We start from the raw sequence: 20408 nt of genomic DNA, 5'->3' as shown, positions 1-20408 counted from the left end.
CTGGGACCCTTCAGTCCACAGATCAATGCTCTATCCACTGAGCCAAACCGGCCAGGGCAGTCCAAATACACTTTAAATTACTTGCAATTCAGTAAAACCATTCCCTTCTCAAAAGCTAGATTGGCCTACTACATCTGCGTTGAGTCCATTCCTATTTGTCACAAATCCATTGTCACCCTCACCATTTTCTGTAATACACTGTTATAGGCAAAAAAGAAAGCAAGAACTTGGATATGGATATATTGCAAAAATTTTGCACTTCCTACTTCTCCTTTGCCACATATATGTAAGCAAAATATAGAAAGATTTTGAGTATATTTAATTTAATTAGATTTATCCTGATTTTCCTTAGATTTATATTTTCTGAGCCCAAAACAAATATTTTAAATTTCACCTTTAAAGTCTCCTAGGAATTTAATTCTATTATATAACTAGGATAACTTTTATTGCTTATTTTCTCCATTGAGTTTATAATTCACCTTTTACATGAGCTCTATTTTGTTATAAACACACAAGACAAAGCCTTTTTATAATAGGCAGTGTTTCCAATAGTGATTTGTGCACGTAAACCAGATATTACATAAGGTCATGAACATATTCATTTATGATAAAAGAAAGAAATTGAAAAAAGGATTAAAACTACAGCTCTCAGTCATAACTTGTCTGTAGCAGTGGTGGTAAGGTTAGCCTCATATTCTCCTTTCCTTCCTTTTTCTGGAACATTAACTATTATGTCTGAAGAAATAGATGCTAGTTCTTTTTTGCTAGAATATTAACTTTATTTACAAAATTCTAGTGCTGTATATTTATAATTTGCATTTTCATATTTAATGTTTTTATTAAATACCATAGCTTACAATGTTAGTTTTCAAGAATGAACCACTTATTTATATTTTATATGATTAATTTGAACAATATATATTATAAAGACTTCTACAGAGTAATTGTGAGTGATTGATGGCATGTACTTGGAGAGCATTGATCATTACTATCCTGTTTTATTTTTAGAATTTAAGGCTATCCAAAGTATTTTTTAATCTTTTTTAGTTTAGTTATTATTGAATTACCCGTTGTTTGAACATAGGAGATACCTGTTTAGTGTACTTTTGCCTTGAGTTTCAATTAGTATTGCTAAAATAGAAGAAACACCCATAGTGATTTATTGTTTCATATTGCTCTGGTTGTTATGGGCACAGTGTAATTTTATTTCCTGTGTACTAAAGAACCTTGAAGTTAGGGTAATAAATGTCTAGTTAATATGATTATTATTTTGATGAAACCGCAGTCCATTATTATAGTGTTTTTATCATATCCATTTACTCTGTTCTTACAAGGTATAAAATCTTTAGGCTATGATGTTCGTTTTTTAAATTTCATTTATCTGTAATATTTATAGCCACTTTATTCTCATTTAATTTAATGGAAATTATAGTTCCATGGAAAATTGAGCATAGTGAATACAGGCTGTTTTTTATACTTTTAAATCTTTTTTAAGAAAAATGAAGTTAGTAGTCTTAAAAATTAATATAAGAAGTAATTTATTACTACAAATCATGTGATGAAATGTGTTCATTGTGTCCTGCTTATGCATATAATTTTCATAAGAATGTATGTTTTCTTACCTTTTATTTGAAATTAATTTTCTGTGAGTTCTTATTGATATTTCCAAATAATTGTAGGAAAAGCATAGTACCTATATTTGAATTACAAGAATAACATAATAGTCTATAAATATGATGCTATGTAGTTGACTTGTGAATTTACTTGAAATGTATTTCTCATATTTTATGACAGTTGGCAGTTTGAAAGAACCCAGAAATTAGATTTCTCTTTTTAAAAAGTTTTGAATGGCTTCTATTTTAATTAATTTTAACTTTCCATCTTGAGAATGTAGTTTTCTATTATCCTTCAAAGAATGAAGGATAATAGAAAACTACACATGGCAGTCTTATAAATACAAGAAGTCTTTTTCTTATAAATAACATGTTTTAAAATTCACATTTGTGTCTTATTAAACTTACACATTGGAATAATCAGTTTACTTACATTTTATATACTCTAAATGAATAACTTTTTTGTGTGGGTTTATTCAGAATAATTCTAGGTTTATGATAGTAAAGTACCATAATGAATTCACTGTTAGAGATATAAATTTGAGAAATGTGTGCCTATTTTACAGATTTTTATTTTAACACTTAAAAAGTAAAGTGTTTGCTAGCATATTTCAGTTAAATTTAAATCCATGGAAATCTTTGGAAAAAAGTAGGTTAGATTTCAGTTTTACTAGCTTTTAGCAGATCTTAGGAAAGCTTCCTAATGGGAGGAAACAATCTTACATAATGATAGCATCTGGTAACAGACGATAAAACTGCTCAATGGGACGTAGTGAGGCTTAGTTGTTGATGAACTTTTTAAATCCCAGGCTCTCTCTTGCATATAGAAATGAAAGAATCGCTTTGTGGAAACATTAAAATACCTGGTCTTTTTTTCTGTTTTTCCAGAAAGTATTCAAGGCACTTCAGTTATGGATTTCTCTTTAGAACTATCCAAGCAGACTTTTTATATAAGCAACATTTTAAAACTCTTTTGCTCTGGAATTTTGGCAAAATAACTTATGAGAAGTTTGACACCTTTTCTATCAAAGAAGAAAATTGTATTTCATTTTTAGAAATCAGCAAAGTTGTTATTGGAATGTGCTAGGGAATGTGATTTTAAATAAACAGAAGTATTACCCCTAATGGTGTGGCTCAGTTGGTTGAGCATTGTCCCATGCACCAAAAGATCGCCAGTTCGATTCCCAGTCAGAGCATGTACCCAGGTTGCAGGTTTGACCCCCAGTCAGGGTTAATGTTTCCCTCTCTCCCTCTCTCTCTAAAATAAATGAAAAAACAAACCATTTAAACATTTTAGAAATGAACATCTTTGGCCTGTAATTAAACGTAATTAAAAAATGAGTTATTTTATTCTCCTTATATGGCTGTCTTTGCCCTTTCTTTCAGTATTAGCTTTGTCTACATAGCTGTGCACATTTTAAATTGCTGATATATTTAAATAGCTTTATAGTATTGAAGAGCTCCATAATAAATTTACACCTTTTATAATTCATAGGGATAAATTGATGATGGAAGAAGTTTTTTTCTGTTTGTAGATGTTACTGCTTGAGGCTAGGAAATAATTGATATGGGATATACTGTTTAAAAGTTAGGTAGTAGAAGCTTGAAGAAAATGATTACATGAAATTAAATATCTGTGTTTAATACACCAGAGAACACATATAATTCAAATTAATATATGTTAAAATTAAATAACTGCCTTTTTTGCTGTTTAAATTGAATCTTTTTAATTTTTTATGCCTTATTTTCCACCTCTTAATAATTTACTTGATTATTTTCTGAATGCTCACAGTTTCATAAATTTTGAGTTCATAAGTTCTCTTAGTACTGAGTGAAGGCTTCAGGTCACTGTTGATCATTGGAAGAGGAGCTTTAGTGGTGGCAGATGAGAGAAACAACACTAATTTTTAATGAGCTCTTAGCATTTCCTTCCCTAGAAGGCAGATGTAGTTCCTGCCCTAAGCGCCCTTCTGGAATTTTCTCTTACTCCACCTGCTGAAACTTTATACACCTTACTTGCTCTCTGTATTTCTTGTTTCTTTTTTTTAATTCTTTATTATTTTAAGTATTACATATAGTATTACATATGTCTCCTTTTTCTCCCATTGACCTCTCCCCAGCCACTACCCCACCCCCGCACATGCCCTCACCCCCTTAGTGTCTGTGTTCATTGGTTATGCTTATATGCATGCATACAAGTCCTTTGGTTGCTCTCTTACCCCACCCCCTGCCTTCCCTCTGAAGTTTGACGGTCTGTTTGATGCTTCTCTGTCTCTGGATCTATTTTTGTTTATCAGTTTATGTTGTTCATTATATTCCACATGAGTGAGATCATGTGATATTTATCTTTTTCCGACTGGCTTATTTTGCTTAGCATAATGCTCTCCATGTCCATCCATGCTGTTGCAAATGGTAAGAGTTCAACTATCCCCTTTTACAGAAATAAAATTAATGCTTGTTATTATATAACTAGAGGCCCGGTGCACGAAATTCATGCATGGGGGGAGGATGTCCCTCAGCCCATCCTGCACCCTCTCCAATCTGGGATCCCTCACACAATCCAGGACAGCAAGCTCCCAACCGCTCACCTGCCTGCCTGCTTGATTGCCCCTAACCACTTCTGCCTGCCAGCCTGATCATCCCCTAAGCACTACCCTGCCAGCCTGATGAACGCCTAACTGCTCCCCTGCTGGCCCTATTGCCCCTAACTGCCCTCTTCTGCAGGCCCGGTCCCCCCCAACTGCCCTCCCCCCCAGGCCTGGTCGCTCCCAACTGCCCTTCCCTGCAGGCCTGGTCGCCCCTAACTGCCCTCCCCTACAGGCCTGGTTTCTCCCAGCTGCCCTCCCCTGAAGGCCTGGTCCCCCCCAGCTGTTCTCCCCTGCAGGCCTGGTTCCCCCCAACTGCCCTCCCCTGCAGGCCTGGGTCCCCCCAACTGCCCTCTCTTGCAGGCCTGGTTCCCCCCAACTGCCCTCTCTTGCGGGCCTGGCCCCTCCTAACAGCCCTCCCCTGCTGGCTATCTTGTGGCATCCATCTTGTTTCCACATGGGGGTGGCAGTCTTTGACCACATGGGGGTGGCCATCTTGTGTGTTGGAGTGATGGTCAGTTTGCATATTACTTTTTTATTATATAGGATTAGTTCTGTTATTGGAATGATGCATACTTAAGAATCTTATATGACATACTATCTTATATGATACTAGAGGCCGGTGCACAAATTTGTGCACCTGCGGGGTCTCTTGGCCTGGCCTGCATGATCGGGTCGAAACCGGCTCTCCAACATCCCCCGAGGGGTCCCAGATTGCGAGAGGGCGCAGGCCCAGCTGAGGGACCCCCTCCGGTGCATGATCGGGACTGGGCAGGGAAGCGGGAGGTTGGCCAGCCAGGAAGGAACCACAGGAAGGCTCCAGGGCATGTCCAACCTGTCCACTCAGTCCTGATCGGCCGACCCCAGCAGCAAGCTAACGTACTGGTCGGAGCATCTGCTCCCTAGTGGTCAGTGCAGGTCATAGGGACTGATTGACCAGTCAACTATCTGTCCCCTGGTGGTCAGTACATGTCATAGCAAGCGGTTGAGTGGCTTTAGCATATCATTAGCATATTACGCTTTGATTGGTTGAGCAGATGACCAGACACTTAGCATATTAGGCTTTTATTATATAGAATTATATAGGATTATGTAGAATAAAGAAACTAGGATTCTTACTAATGAATAAATAATTATTCAAAATGATATGGAATTTCGGTTTGGCAAAGCCAGTGTTTATGAAGTGCAATTGATATTGTTTATTTCATTGACTTCAAGTATAAATGGAAAGGATGTCCAAATACATGCATGGACCTGTTTGTATATTAGTGATTCTAATTATGCCACACTATTTTTATGTAATGGATGAAGGAAGAATTCATTATTCTGATTATAAATGCTGAAAAAATTAGCAATAATTCTACAATATTTTGAAATGCAAATTGGGTAGTTAAGTATGTATTAATACCAGTACATATATGCTGTGAAATTGCGTCAGTAATCAAAGTGTATTTATAGTCAAGAGGGAACTATTCATGTCTGGCATTTAAAATAAATGTTTAGTTCAGTGATATAAATTAGGTTAAGCATTGATTAATAATATTAAAGGGTTTTTCAGGTCTTTGTTTTACCCTACATTTTTCAATATTGAGTTTTAAAATTATCAGCCAATAAGTATAAATAAGATTCTTCAACTCTCGTCACTTAATCTGTTGTACACGAGTATATAAGAATAAATGAAACTGCTGTTTTTAGAGACAGTAATTATGGCTGTTACATGAAAATACTCCTTTGTAAAGATGTCCTACATACATAGTTGAAAATAGATGTTATTGTGTAACACTATCATGAACTCTAAAATAGATTCATGCCAGTAAAGAGCTTTTAATATGGTGGAGAAAATAGAATGCACAAAGGTACACAACTTGTGAACAATAATGGGGTACACAATAAATCAGAATAAAAATAAGTGGATAATGGGAGTAGTAATTGGAACCATTTTTTAGAAATTAAGCAAATAAGTGCATTGTTTATTGAAGAAATATAGTTCATTTTAAAATTAATATAAATAATGATATGTCCTGGAAATATTGCAGATTGGTAGGATTTCCACTTCTGCCATCTACTAAATAGTCATTTAATCTTTTTGAATTTTAGTTTTTATTTTTCTATTTTTATTTTTTGAAACCAAGCTTATTACTTAGAACTTTCTCTGTTTCTAATCAAAATTGTCCCTGATACAAGTTGTGGGGGTATTTCCCTTGGCTGGGAGGAAATTAAAAGATAAATACTATTTAAAGGTGAATAATTAACCTTTTTCCTGCTGAGTAGAATAATTGTACTTCTAGAGAAACTGTGCTGTTATCACTTCAAGTTGAATTTTAAATCAGAGCTATATGGACATGTGCACATATACACACATACACATATACATAGGCTAGCATGATTTATTTTAAGCATGAGATAGTTTGATAGAAAAGCATCTTTTATTCCTAAAATAATTGGAATAAAATTTTATTTTGATCTTGAGCAGTTGGACTAATAAATTGGAGCAATAAATTATTTCCATTGTTACCTGAATGCTCTTTAGAAGTCATTTAAGAAAATTTTATGGAAATAATTCAGTTCTTTTATATGTAACCACAATCCTCTGCTAATAAAATAAGTATATAAAAATATAGGAAATAGAGTAACTTTAGTGATTTCTTTAGCAAATGTCTGGTGATTTATAGATGTTCCATTATTATATAAAGGCTTTTTGAAAAAAGTATAATTGTCAAAAAATTTTGACTGATGTAAGAAATCTATTGGATTACAGAAATTAATACCACTCTCAGCAGATACACATGAGCTGTGTCTTACCAACTGCCATGCCATGACCTAATTTTAAACTGCATCTGTGGGACTCGTGCTTTCCTGATCCTGCACTATAAATGTAAATATTTGGAATTTTCCTGCATGAAGGCAGACTTTAAACCTGAATATAATGTTCTGTCACAAGAAGCTTTATGCTTTTTTGACATATGAATATTTAACAGTCATGGTGGTTGTTTTTTTCATGAGTCATTTTTATAATTTCACTGATGTAACATTTATAGCTTTTGCTTTTATATCTAGGCTTTCATGCATTTTACCTGCTCCTGGATCATGAGTAAATTGCATTTTAAATTTTAGTAAAGATTTTTATGGGTTCTAATTTTTCAGGGAACCATAACTGTGTGGAAATCACAGGCAACTTTTTAAAATAATTTGTTGTTAAAATTGATAAACTAATAGCCACGCCTACAGGTGAAAATATTTCATGATTTCTGAGAGTAGGATCAATTGCATAAATCTTACATGAAGATCGCGTGCCTTTTTCCTCTTTATTGTTCTGAATCGCTGTGACTTAATTTCTTCATAGTCTTTTCCAGATTTTACTTCTTATCACATCGTATTTCTTTTAGCTCTAATTTTTTTCTCATTTTGTGATTTGGGTGATTATTTATTGCAAGATTAATTAGAAAAGTTTTACATTAAAATCAGCTTCAGAAAAGGACTGGTGTATTTCTATAGTTGCTATATTCACAATAGCCCCCAACTAGAAACATACCAAATCTCTATAAATATGAATGGATTTAAAGTAAAAATAGTAATGTAGGCATACAATGGAATACTACTCAGTAGTAAAGAGGAATAAGTCACTTAACATACTTGCCACTATTGATGGATCTCAAAATCATTAGGCTGAGTTAAAGAAGCTAGATATAAGAGATTACATACTGTATGAATCCACAGATATAAAATGCAAACTAATCTATAGTGACGGAAAACAGTGGGTTATCTAGGGCCAGAGGCAAGGGAGAGGTGATCTGTAAGGGAACATGAGTAATCTTTTGATTGTGATGAAATGTTTGATATTTTTATTGTGTTGGTAATTTCTGGGTTGTTCAGAACTATTAAATCTCATCAATTACACATTTTCAAATTTATATAGTTTATGTTACATAAGTTTTTTCTTAATAGAGTTGCTAAGGAAGAAAATCCATCAGAAATCTAAATAATAAAGTACGTACTGTTTTTTTCTTTGTTCGTATAATAAATATAGAAAAGGACTTGAAGGACATTCTGGGAAATATGACCATGAATCTTTTTTTTCTAACCCCTCTAGGTAAAACTAATTTCTTTATTTGTGCTTCCATTGTACTCTGAAAACTTAATTGTGTTAATTGCTTAAATATTTTCCTTCATGCTTTTCTCTACTTAACAGTGAATAACTGTCTTTGTATTTCTCAAACCTAACTCAGTATGTGAAACATCATAGGTATCCTGCAAAAGATTGATAAAGACAGGGGAATGCTAATTTGATCGTAGGTCTTAAATAACTTGACTGATTATGCAATGTACCGTTTGTCATTAATCAGTAATAGTTAATATTATTCCTAAAATATTTTAGTTTTGCTGGATAATCTACTTCGTATTATGGAATCATAATTTACAGATCTTACGTGAATATACTTATGAACATAATGAACATTTAATTTCTGTGAAGTTTTTTAATAAACTGCTTTTCCCTTTTCCTCCATGTGTTCTTCCTCCTTGTCTGTATCACAAAAGCATAACATTTCAAACAGATAAAGATATTAAACTACTGAATCTGAAAGGCAGGCTAAGAATATACTCATGAATAAACCTGCATCATGAATTTGTGTTTTAAATTTTTAGGAAGAATGTTGGTATTTTATTCTTTTTCAATTCATATAAATTTAAAGATCACAATTAACTTTTAAAAATCACATTTTAATAAAGACATTTGCTGTTTATTTGGAGCATTATTTACTTAGAATTCTGGTAAATTTAAGTAATTCAATCATTTCATTAACTCATCAATGGGATAGTTTGGGGATTCTCAGTAATATTTTTCATTTAGTTTTTTAAGGCATCTAAAATTCTTAATACCTGTGGCTGGAATACACTGAGAACTAATGGGCTCTTTGGTTGCCTTCTGCACGCACCCTGACCAGGGCCCGGGGAACTTAAAACCAAGATATGTGCCCAGACTGGAATTGAAGCTGGGACCCCTCAGTCTGCGGGCTGACGTTCTATCCACTGAGCCAAACCGACTAGGACAAGTTATAATTGTTTTGACTTTAAGCATCTATTCTGAATCACCTTTTGTTCACTAAGAGTATATCAACGATTATTGCTTCTAGACAGTATCAATTTCAGAACTCAGCCGGAAAGTATTCATAACTCAGCTTTACAGCTTGCTTTATAAAACGAATTTTTTACTTATTTGCCATTAGTCTTTTTAGGCTCTAGTAATAGTTACCTGGGGAAAATAAAAATGAGAGTCTGGTTTATAATGATTAATGATTGGAAAGCTTCAATGGCAAAATTCAAGGTTTTATTTTAATGTGTTAAAGGAAAAACCCACACACAGCATATTGCTTCCTCTGTCCACAAAAAGGACACAGTAGAACAGAAATAATAAGAGCATGTCATATCTAAAAGGGCATTCTGCAGTTGTCTCCTTCTCCTTTTTCTAGATCAGGAAACTGACATCAACAGAAATTAAGGGGCTATCTTATGGTCAAACTTAATAAAACTCAAAGCTTATATAATTCTTTTATGTCATTACCTCAATGATATTACAATTTTTCTAATATTAAAAACTTCTAGCCCAGCCACTGTGGCTCAGTGATTGAGCATCGACCTATGAACCAGGAGGTCACAGTTTGATTCTCAGTCAGGACACATCCCAGGGTTACAGGCTTGATCCCCACTCTGGGGCATGCAGGAGGCAACCCATCAGTGATTCTCTCTTGTCATTGATGTTTCTGCCTCTCTCTCCCTCTCCCTTCCTTTCTGAAATCAATAAAAAATATATATTTTTAAAAATTTGAAAAATAACTTCTACCTTTCTTCAGAATTCTTAAATTAACATTTAACATTTTAGGTAACAAAGAAATTATAATTCCCATTCTAACAACCAAGACTAGTCCTAGGATTTCATCATAAGATGTTCTTTCCATTCACGTCTTTAGAGACCTTAAGCTTATGACATATCTACAGTTTTCTTTACTTGAAAAAGTTTTACCTTCTATTGAAATAAATCTTCTTCCTTTCCTTTGCCTTTAATTAGCTATAACTGAACTTAATGTATGAGATACTGAAAGTGATTAGAAATAGTTACCTATAATTCTACATTTAATAGTGGAGAGGGTAAAAAAGGAAAGAAGATTTTATCTTTCGTAGATGTCTTCTGTTTCTCTTTGAAGTAGGAATCATTTCCTGTGAAGAATGCAGAGGTTGGGAAAGGGAGGAATTTTATAGAGTTGTGACTATTTGGTTGGGTCATCATGGGCAATGTGACAGGGGCCTGTGAAAAGATTGTGCAGTACAGTTTAAGGGCTTGTTCATACTTTACAAGGCCTGTAATTTTACAAAGTTAAACGGTTGTATAATTTGTTCATTCTTTACTGTACTTGTAAATATTATTCTTTAAAGCACATCTCTTGGAGTTTTAGAAATTACTTGATTTCAAAATAGATCTCAATGAATGGATGTGTGACTCTCCATGAATTTTTATAATGATATAGGAATTGTGTTATTGCCTCTTTGCCTCTTCAAGTTCCTACCAATTATATGTGAAATAGATTTTGTCTACCGACTTCTATTTAGTTGCATTTTGACAACTATTATATAGATTGGTCTTAATATTTAAGTTCCTGGAGACTCTAAAAAGATTTTTTGAGAAAAGATACCAAAGAACTTTTCAGAGATGAATCTTTAAAAATTGATTCTCAATTAATACTAAGACTATGCTATTATTGTCTTGCTGAACTGATAGGCAAAGGTATTTCAGTATACCATTTTTAGGATTTAATGAAGGAAGATTGAGTTAGAATTCATATTTTCCAAGTCTTAATTAAGAATGCTGGTATTTAATCATAATTTTTTAAACAAAATCAGAGTTGAAATGTAAGAAGAAGTGTTTTTTATAAGTTATCTTAATCCACTTATCAGAGCATTGTGTCTAAAGTACATATACAATAAAAAAGTCATTTGTATTTGTCTGCTAAGTGCCTTAGCTTTCACTTGGGCTATCAAGTAATCTTTTCTTTTTTTAAAAAATAATAGATGATCTTTATTTTTATGGAATTAAACCCCTTGTTTTCAAATGTCCCATTTCCCTTTGTCCCGTCATGGAAAAAGTTCAATCTTGTCTTCAGCAGGGTTAAGGCCACTGACCAGAATTTTTGCTCCATATCAAAGCACAGTCCAGTCCAGCATCTGGCTAGCTTAACTTGTATTCCCAGTTGCAGTCTGTTGCCCGTGGGGTCCTCATGGCCATGGGCCATGCAGCTGCTTAAGACCACATGGCAGCTAGAGCATGGGCAAGTGCAGGTCATGGAGCAAGAGAGTGAGAGGGAACAAGGGACACGATAGAGAGGGAACTCTTTGGGGATTTTTTAACCTTCCAAGATTATGCATGCTTGCGGTGGCTTCCTCCCAGCCGATCCATGGTTCCCTGGGCTAGACTGACAGGCAAGTACCTTCCTTACATCACCTTGACTTCACTGTGCTGGTGCCCACCATCCCCCTTTGGTGGATCCCTTCCCTCGGTGATTGGCAGGGAATGGACAGGTGCTTTTAATTAAGTAATCTTAAAAATCAGTCTTTATGCCCAACATTCCTAACCCTTTGCACTCGCTTTTTTCTCGATTCCTGCTACCAATGCTAACCGTGTCAAGTCACACTCGACATCTGAGTGCAAAAGGTTAAGCCTCACTGTAGTGTGTGCATGTGTGTGCAGCCTATGCACAGCCAACATCATTAATTAACACCTGCCAAGTGTTATGTGGAAGCTGCTTTTATAGGAACAGAGAGGGAGGCAGAGCACAATCCACAACACTTTAGAATGTTAAAGGTGAACTTTTCATTTGCTAAAACTTATTTGAAAACACAAAAGATAATGAATTCAGCAGTATATCTACATACACATACTTTTTTCATGTTTCCAAATATTAATTTTAAAAATTTTTAGATGAAAGTTTATTAGTCTGACCAGCTCCTGCTTTTTATTTCTCTCATGGAGTCATAATATTCTGAGGTGCTGCATCATATTATTAGCACAGTAACTATTCCTGATGTCACAAAGGATTGTTACTTCTAGTAGTTTGACCAAATGGATACATAGGGAACCAAGAGCCTGTTATCATATAAATAATTAGGGGGTGGGAGGGAAACTAATATCAAATATGTATGTAGGCATAGTTTTAAAAATAGATTTTTAACATATTTCATAGAGAATTTATAAGAAGAAATGAAGTGATATTAAACCACAAAAGTATAAAGTAGCATGAAATTTATAGACTTTTAAATTATAAAAATAAATCAATATTTAGAAAAATTAATTTTAGACAGAATTTACTATTATGGTGCACATTCTGGACTTCTTTCACACCCAGTATCATGCTGCCTCCCAATTGTCCTCCTCAGTCTTTCCAAAGATTTGAGCCTTTTAACTTCTCATGTAGGAAAGTTGGTGATGATACAGATGATAAAAAATATAAGGCTTTTCTGTAAACATGAATGTAAAAATGTTCCAGAATTTACTTTAGTCATACTATTACATAGGTTTTATAGTCAGTTTCTATTAGCTGTCTTTCTTTTTTTTTTTCTTTCAAATTCTAATATCTATACGTGTATCCATTTACACCTCTCTCTCTCCCCCCTCCTCCCTCCTTAACTTAAACTGTTCAGGGTTTCTTTTTTCATATGCTGTATACTCTTGATACAAAATTAACAGCCTTACTGAACATACATCAGAGTGACTGTCACAAAGACTTGCTCCTTTTATATTCTGGAATAGTTTCTACCTCAACCATTAAATTTCCTAAACTTTAAAAATCGAATAATACCGAAGTAGTAGTGAAGAGGTGAGCTCACACACTACTGGAGGAAATGAACACTGGCTTTGGAAACCTGTTTGTCATTATCAAGAAAGTGGAAGATGTACAGATTATATGAACCAACGATACTGTCTATGCATTATAAATAATAGCTCAAACCTAGGAACAACCCAAGTATTAATCAGCAAAAGAACAAATAAATGTGATGCATTCATACAATGCATATAGTACAGCAAGGAAGCATAAAACAGTGGATGAATTTTACAAACATATTGTTGAGTGTAAGAAGGTAGGATAGCACAATAAATACAACATGATTTCAGTGAAATAAAGTTCAAGAAAATGAAGCGTAAACCATATGTGGTGATTAAAACATAAAAATGTGCACACACATTCATGCTCAAAGTGAATGCTAACTTACCAAATTCTAGCCAAAGATCCTAGTCATTCAATAAATATTGAGTGCTTATTATGTACTAGGCATTTGCTGCCCTTAAGGAGAAATTAGGATAGACTATAATACATCACAATAGTTTTATTCAGTGGTGTTTTTAGATATTTTTTTTTCAGCCTTACTTTATAACTTGTACCTGGTAATGAAATAAATTTAGTAGCAATATTTTTTGAGACATAAATATTTTACTACTTCCTGCTTTTGGCTGCTTAACAGTACTGGAAGTGCAGTATTTCTTTAAATGTAAAGCCCTGCTCTTACCTAGTGTGAAGAAAGATCATAATTATGCTGAAAACTAGTTTGTGTGACAAGTCATCATTAAAAAAATAGCAGGGCTTAAAGAGTTGCTGGGCTACACTTTATCCAGTGGTTGGATATCTTATAATTATGGAAAATTAAGATACAAATTTTAGGAGGAGCAGCAACTGTGTGAGCAGCCTGCTCCTTGCCAGCCAGAGGAGCCACCACTGCTGCAAACAGCGCCTATCAGAGGAGCCACTGCCAACTGAGGAGCAGCCGCCGCCCGAGGAGCTGCTACCACCCAAGGAGCCGTTGCTGCCCAAAGAGCAGCCTCTGCACAACTCAACAACTAGATCCTTCGGTGAGAGCAAAAATGGTGAGACAAAGAAACCCCCCCTCAAAGGAAAGAAAAGGAAGAATAGCCAGAAAGCAGCTAAGTGAAACAGAAGTATGCAATACATCAGAAAAAAAAATCAGAATAAGAGCAATACAGTTCATAAACCAGATGGATGAAAAATATCAACTTATGTAAGAATCAAGAAGAAATAAAGAGTGATATAGCTGCAATAAAAAACACCATGGAAAGTTTCAATAGTAGACTAGGAGAAGCAGAGGACCAAATTAGCAAATTAGAAGACAGGGAAGCAAAACACAACCAAACTGAACTGCAGTTGGAGAAAAAAATTAAAAGACAGGAGGAGAGCCTAAGGGAGCTTTGGGACAACATGAAACGAACCAACATACGAATAATAGGAGTGCCAGAACGACAAGAAAAGGAACAAGGGTTAGAAAACCTATTTGAAGAAATGTCAGAAGACTTCCCTGATGTGGGGAAGAAAAAAAAATCAAACAATCACAGAGAGTCCCAAACAAAATGAACCCAAAAAGACCCACACCAAGACACATCGTAATTACGATGGCAAATGTTCAGGACAAAGAGAGTCTTAAAGGCTTCAAGAGAGAAACAGAAAGTTATGTACAAGAGATCTCCCATTAGATTATCAAATGATTTCTCAACAGAAACACATCAGGTTAGAAAGGAATGGAAGGAAATTTACAAAGGGATGTAAAGCAAGGGACTGAATCCAAGAATACTCTCTCCAGCAAGGCTATCATTCAAAATTGAAGGGGAAATAAGGAGCTTCACAGACAAAAAAAGGCTAAGGGAGTTTATCACTACCAAGCCAACAATGGAAGAAATGCTAAAGGGACTGGTATAAACAGAAGAAATAAAAAGGTAAGAAGGAACACAGGCACAAAAAATAAAAATGGCTACAAACAAGTACCTATCAATAATAACTTTAAATGTAAATGGACTAAATGATCCAATCAAAAGACATAGAGTGGCTGAATGGATTAAAAAAAATGACCCATATATATGCTGTCTACAAGAGACCCACAGAACAAGGGATTCACACGGACTGAAAGTGAAGGGATGAAAAAATACCTTTCAGGCAAATGGAAATGAAAAAAAAGCCGGGGTAAGCAGTACCTATATCTTACAAAATAGACCTCGAAGTAAAGGCCATAACAAGAGATAAGGAAGGCCACTTCATAATACTAAAGTGATCGATACAAAAAGAGGGTATAACCCTGGTAAACATATATGCACCCAATGTAGGAGCACCCAAATTCATAAAAAAACTCCTGGAAGATATTAAGGGCGAGATTGACAACAATACAAACATAGTAGGGGACTTTAATACCCCACTGACATCACTGAATAAGTCCTCTAGACAAAAAGTCAGCAAAGAAACAGCAATCCTAAATGACCCACTAGATCAGATGGACTTAATTGACATCTTCAGAACATTTCACCCTAAAGCCACAGAATATACGTTCTTCTCAAGTGCACATGGGACATTTTCAGAGATAGATCACATATTGGGTCACAGGCAAAGTCTCTCCAAATTCAAGAAGATCGAAATCATATCAAGTATCTTCTCAGATCACAATGGCATAATAGTAGAAATAAACTACAATAAAAACAATCAAATCAAGTCAAACACTTGGAAGCTGAATAACATGCTACTAAACAATGATTGGGTTATTACCAAAGAGATCAAAAAAGAAATTTCAAAACATTCTGGAAACGAATGACAATGAAAACACAACAATCCAAAACATGTGGGACACAGTGAAAGCAGTCCTGAAAGGGAATTATAGCTCTACAAGCTCAAAAAAATGGTAATATATCAACTAACTCTGCAACTTAAAGAATTATAAAGAGAGCAACAAGAAAACCCCAGAGTGAGCAGAAGAAGGAAATAATATGGATCAGAGCAGAAATAAATGACATAGAGACCCAAAAAATATATATATATATTAATGAAACCAAGAGCAGTTTCTCTGAAAGGATAAATAAGATTAATGGATCTCTAGCCAGGCTCACAAGAACCAAAGAGAGGGGAACCAAATAAACAAAATCAGAAATGAAAGAGGTGAAATAACAAGAAATCCCACAGAAATACAAAGAATTATTTAAAAATACTATGAACAACTCTGTTCCAATGAACTAGACAACCTAGAGAAAATGGACATATTCCTAGAAAAATACAACCTTCCAAATCTCAATCAGGAAGAACCTAAAAATCTCAATAGGCCGATAACTATGGAAGAAATTGAAGCAGTCATCAAAAAGCTTCCAGCAAACAAAAGCCTGGGGCCAGACGGCTTCACTGGGGAGTTTTACCAAACATTCAAAGAAGAACTAAACCTATCCGACTAGTCCAAAAAATTCAGGAGGAAGGCACACTTCCAAGCTCATTCTATGAAGCCAGCATTACCTGAATATCACAACCAGATAAAGACAACACAATGAAAGAGAACTACAGGCCAATATGCCTCATGAACACAGATGCCAGAATCCTCAACAAAATTATATAAAATTAGATCCAGTATTACATTAGAAAGATCATACACCATGACCAAGTAGGATTTATTCCGGGGATGCAAGGATGGTACAATATCCACAAATCAATAAAAGAGATACATCACTAACCAGATTGAGAGATAAAAATCACATAATTATATCAATTGGTGCAGAAAAAGCATTTGACAAAATCCAACACCCTTTCCTGATAAAAACGCTCCACAAAATGGAAATTGGGGGACTCATACCTCAACACAACAAAAGCCTTGTATGACAAACCTACAGCTAACATCATACTCAATGGGCAAAAACTAAAACCATTTACCCTAAGAACAGGAATGAGACAGGGATGCCCACTTTCATCACTCCTGTTCAATATAGTACTGGAAATGCTAGCCATAGCAATTAGACAAGAAGAAATAAAAGGTGTCCAAATTAGAAAAGAAGATATAAAACTGTCATTTGCAGATGACATGATAGTATACATAGAAAATCCTAAAGACTTCATCAAAAAATTATTAGACTTAATAAATAATTTGGCAGTGTAGCAGGATACAAAATTAATGCCAAGGAATCTGTGGCATTTTTATACACCAATAGTAAACTAACAGAAAGAAATTTAAAACACAATCCTATTTACCATCGAACCAAAGAAATTAAGATACCTAGGAATAAACTTAACTAAGGAGGTAACTAAGAAGGTAAAAGACCTGTACTCAGAAAACTACAGGACACTTAACCTTTTGTACTCAGATGTTGAGTGTGACTTGACACGGTTAGCATTAAATCCCGAGTAGAATAAAGGAATTGAGAAAAAAGCAAGCGAGTGCAAAGGGTTAAAAAAGAGATAGAGGAAGACATAAACAGATGGAAGAACATACCATGTTCATGGATTGGTAGAATCAACATCATTAAAATATCCATACTACCCAAAATAATCTATAGATTCAATGCATACCCCATTAAAATACCAACAGTACATTTCACAGACCTAGAAGGAACTCTTCAAAAATTCATATGGAATTAAAAAAGACCCTGAATAGCTGCAGCAATCCTGAGAAAGAATAACAAAGTAGGGGGGATCTCAATACTAGATTTCAAGCTATATTACATGCTCAAAGTTCTCAAAGCCACTGTTCTCAAAACTGCCTGGTACTGGCACAAGAACAGACATGTAGACCAATGGAATAGAATAGAGAACCCAGAAATCGACCCAAACCAGTATGCTCAATTAATATTTGACAAAGGAGGCAAGAACATACAATGGAGTCAAGACATTCTCTTCAATAAATGGTGTTGGGAAAATTGGACAGATCCATGCAAAAAAAAAAATGAAATTAGACCACCAACTTATACCATATACAAAAATAAACTCAAAATGGATAGAGAATTTAAACATAAGATGGTAAGCCATAAAAATATTAGAGGAATCCACAGGCAGTAAAATCTCAGACATATGCTGAAGCAATATCTTCATATACAGCCCCTAGGGAGAAATGAAAGAGAAAATAAATGGGACTACATCAAAATAAAAAGCTTCTGTACAGTAATAGAAACCATCAACAAAACAAGAAAGCCCATCCACTACATGGGAGAACATATTTGCCAATGTTATCACCATAAGGGTTTAAACTTCAACATTTACAGGGAACTCATACAACTTGACAAAATAAAGATAAACAACCCAATGAAAAAATGGGCAACAGACCTAAATAAATACTTTTAGAAAGAGCACATAAGGAAGGCCAACAGACATATGAAAACATGCTCAAAGTCACTAATCATTCAAGAGATGCAAATCAAAACAACAATGTGGTACCATCTCACACGTGTCAGAATGGCTATCATCAACAAACGACAAGTGCTGGCGAGGATGCGGAGAAAAAGGAACCCTCATGCACTGCTGGTGGGAATGCAAACTGGTGCAGCCACTGTGGAGAACAGTATGGAATTTCCTCAAAAAACTAAAAATGGAACTCCCATTTGACCCAGTGATCCCACTTCTAGGACTCTATCCAAAGAAACTAGAAACACCAATCAGAAAGGATATATGCACCATTATGTTCATAGCAGCACAATTTACAATAGCTAAGATTTGGAAACAACCTAAGTGCCCATCAGCAGATAAGTGAATTAGAAAACTATGGTCAATCTTCATAATGGAATACTATGCTGCAGTAAAAAAAAGGAATTCTTATCCATTGCAAAAGCATGGATGGAACTGGAGGGCATTATGCTAAGTGAAATAAGCCAGTCAGAGAAAGATAAATATCACATGATCTCACTCATTTGTGGAATGTAATGATGAACAAAAATAGTTCCAGAGACAGAGAAGCATCGATCAGACCTCAGAGGGAAGGTAGGGGAGGGTGGGGGTAAGGAGGAGAGAGCAACCAAAGGACCTGTATGCATGCATATAAGCCTAACAAACGGACACAGACACCAGGGGGGTGAGGGCATGAGTGGGGGTGGGGCAAAGGAGGGATAAGGACACATGTAATACCTTAATAAAGAAAAATAAAGATAATGAATTTTATTGAGGTAACTACTCAGGATGCTTCACAATTACAAGTTACTTATTATACGAGTTAAAAGTGAACCTGCATCCAGAGATATGACATTTTTGTGTAAAGGACCTTTGGAAATTATTTTTAAGTGAATAATAATATTACTCATTTCAATATAATATAAATCTATAGAGCTATCTTGACTGGAAAAATAGTTTATATGGACTTGTGCATGACATATCCTAATACATATTTTAAATAATTTGTAAGATGCCTTTAAAGACTTTGCTCCTTTTAGTACAGTAAAAGAATATAGAGTTATAATTTATTTCATTCTCTTGAGTTTTAAAAATATTTTAATAAAATTCTCTTTAATTTTATTTCCCTGGTTCATTGGTTAAAAGAAGGGGGAAGGGAGGGAAGAAAGATGGGTATAAACATTCCTGTAGTGGAGGTTTATATTTTTTCAACTCAGATATCTATTATTATCTGTGCTTTGCTTTGCTATTCTTCTCAAATTTGGTAATGTTATTTCTAGTATAGAACTTGAGTTTATTCCCTGCAACCAACTCTTAATAATACATGAGTTAAGAGCAATGTTGTAGACAATCCAAACAGGGCAGGAGGGGGCAGGTAGGGAATGGGAAAAGGAAGCAAAGAACGGAAGAAACACACTGTGGCTCTGCAACACAAATATCTAATTTGTCTTCTAATTGTATTCTTATATATTGCATTAATAAATTGGATGAACAAATTTGTTGAACAAATTTGTATTAAAATATATTGAGATGAATTTTTAAAGTATTGAATAGCTGAGTATTGAGAAGAAGTCAGCTTAGCTTTTACAGTTCACTGCAGATAGACTTCACATAGTTTCTAAGCCTTAGTTGCCTAGTACATGAAATTAATGCTAAGCTCTTCTCTAAGGTTTCTAAATTCTAAGCATACACTATTTATATTTTGAAATATCATATTTACTCAGCAATGAGAAACAAAATATATTTGAACTTTGCAATTTAGAGAGTGGTATATCCTGTATGTTCAAATTATTAAAAGTCTGAACATTTATGTTTGTAATCCTAATGTTCAGTTTTCTCCAACATCATCCAATTACAAATTGTCCAGCAATTCAGATAATTTATATTATTAGAAAATAAAACTTTGGAAATTAAATTTCTAAATGAAATATAACTTTCTTCCTAGCTCATCTGACAAGTTACCCTGGCAATTAAAAATTTCCTGTGATCTTATTAAGTTGATTAGCATAGGGCCCTGTTCTTATCTATATAATAATACAATA

At 34.6% G+C, this 20408-nt stretch overlaps 1 protein-coding gene across 4 annotated transcripts in view; it reads left to right on the top strand.

Annotated features, from left to right (window-relative positions):
* RAP1GDS1 (Rap1 GTPase-GDP dissociation stimulator 1) overlaps positions 1-20408 on the top strand; it is a 124801-nt gene that overhangs the window by 57617 nt on the left and 46776 nt on the right. The window lies entirely within an intron of this gene.

Source organism: Eptesicus fuscus, chromosome 2, assembly GCF_027574615.1.
Source record: "Eptesicus fuscus isolate TK198812 chromosome 2, DD_ASM_mEF_20220401, whole genome shotgun sequence".
Taxonomy (NCBI): Eukaryota; Metazoa; Chordata; class Mammalia; order Chiroptera; family Vespertilionidae; genus Eptesicus; species Eptesicus fuscus.
Note: the sequence above shows the minus strand (reverse complement) of the source record. Positions and strands in the feature narration are given on the sequence as shown.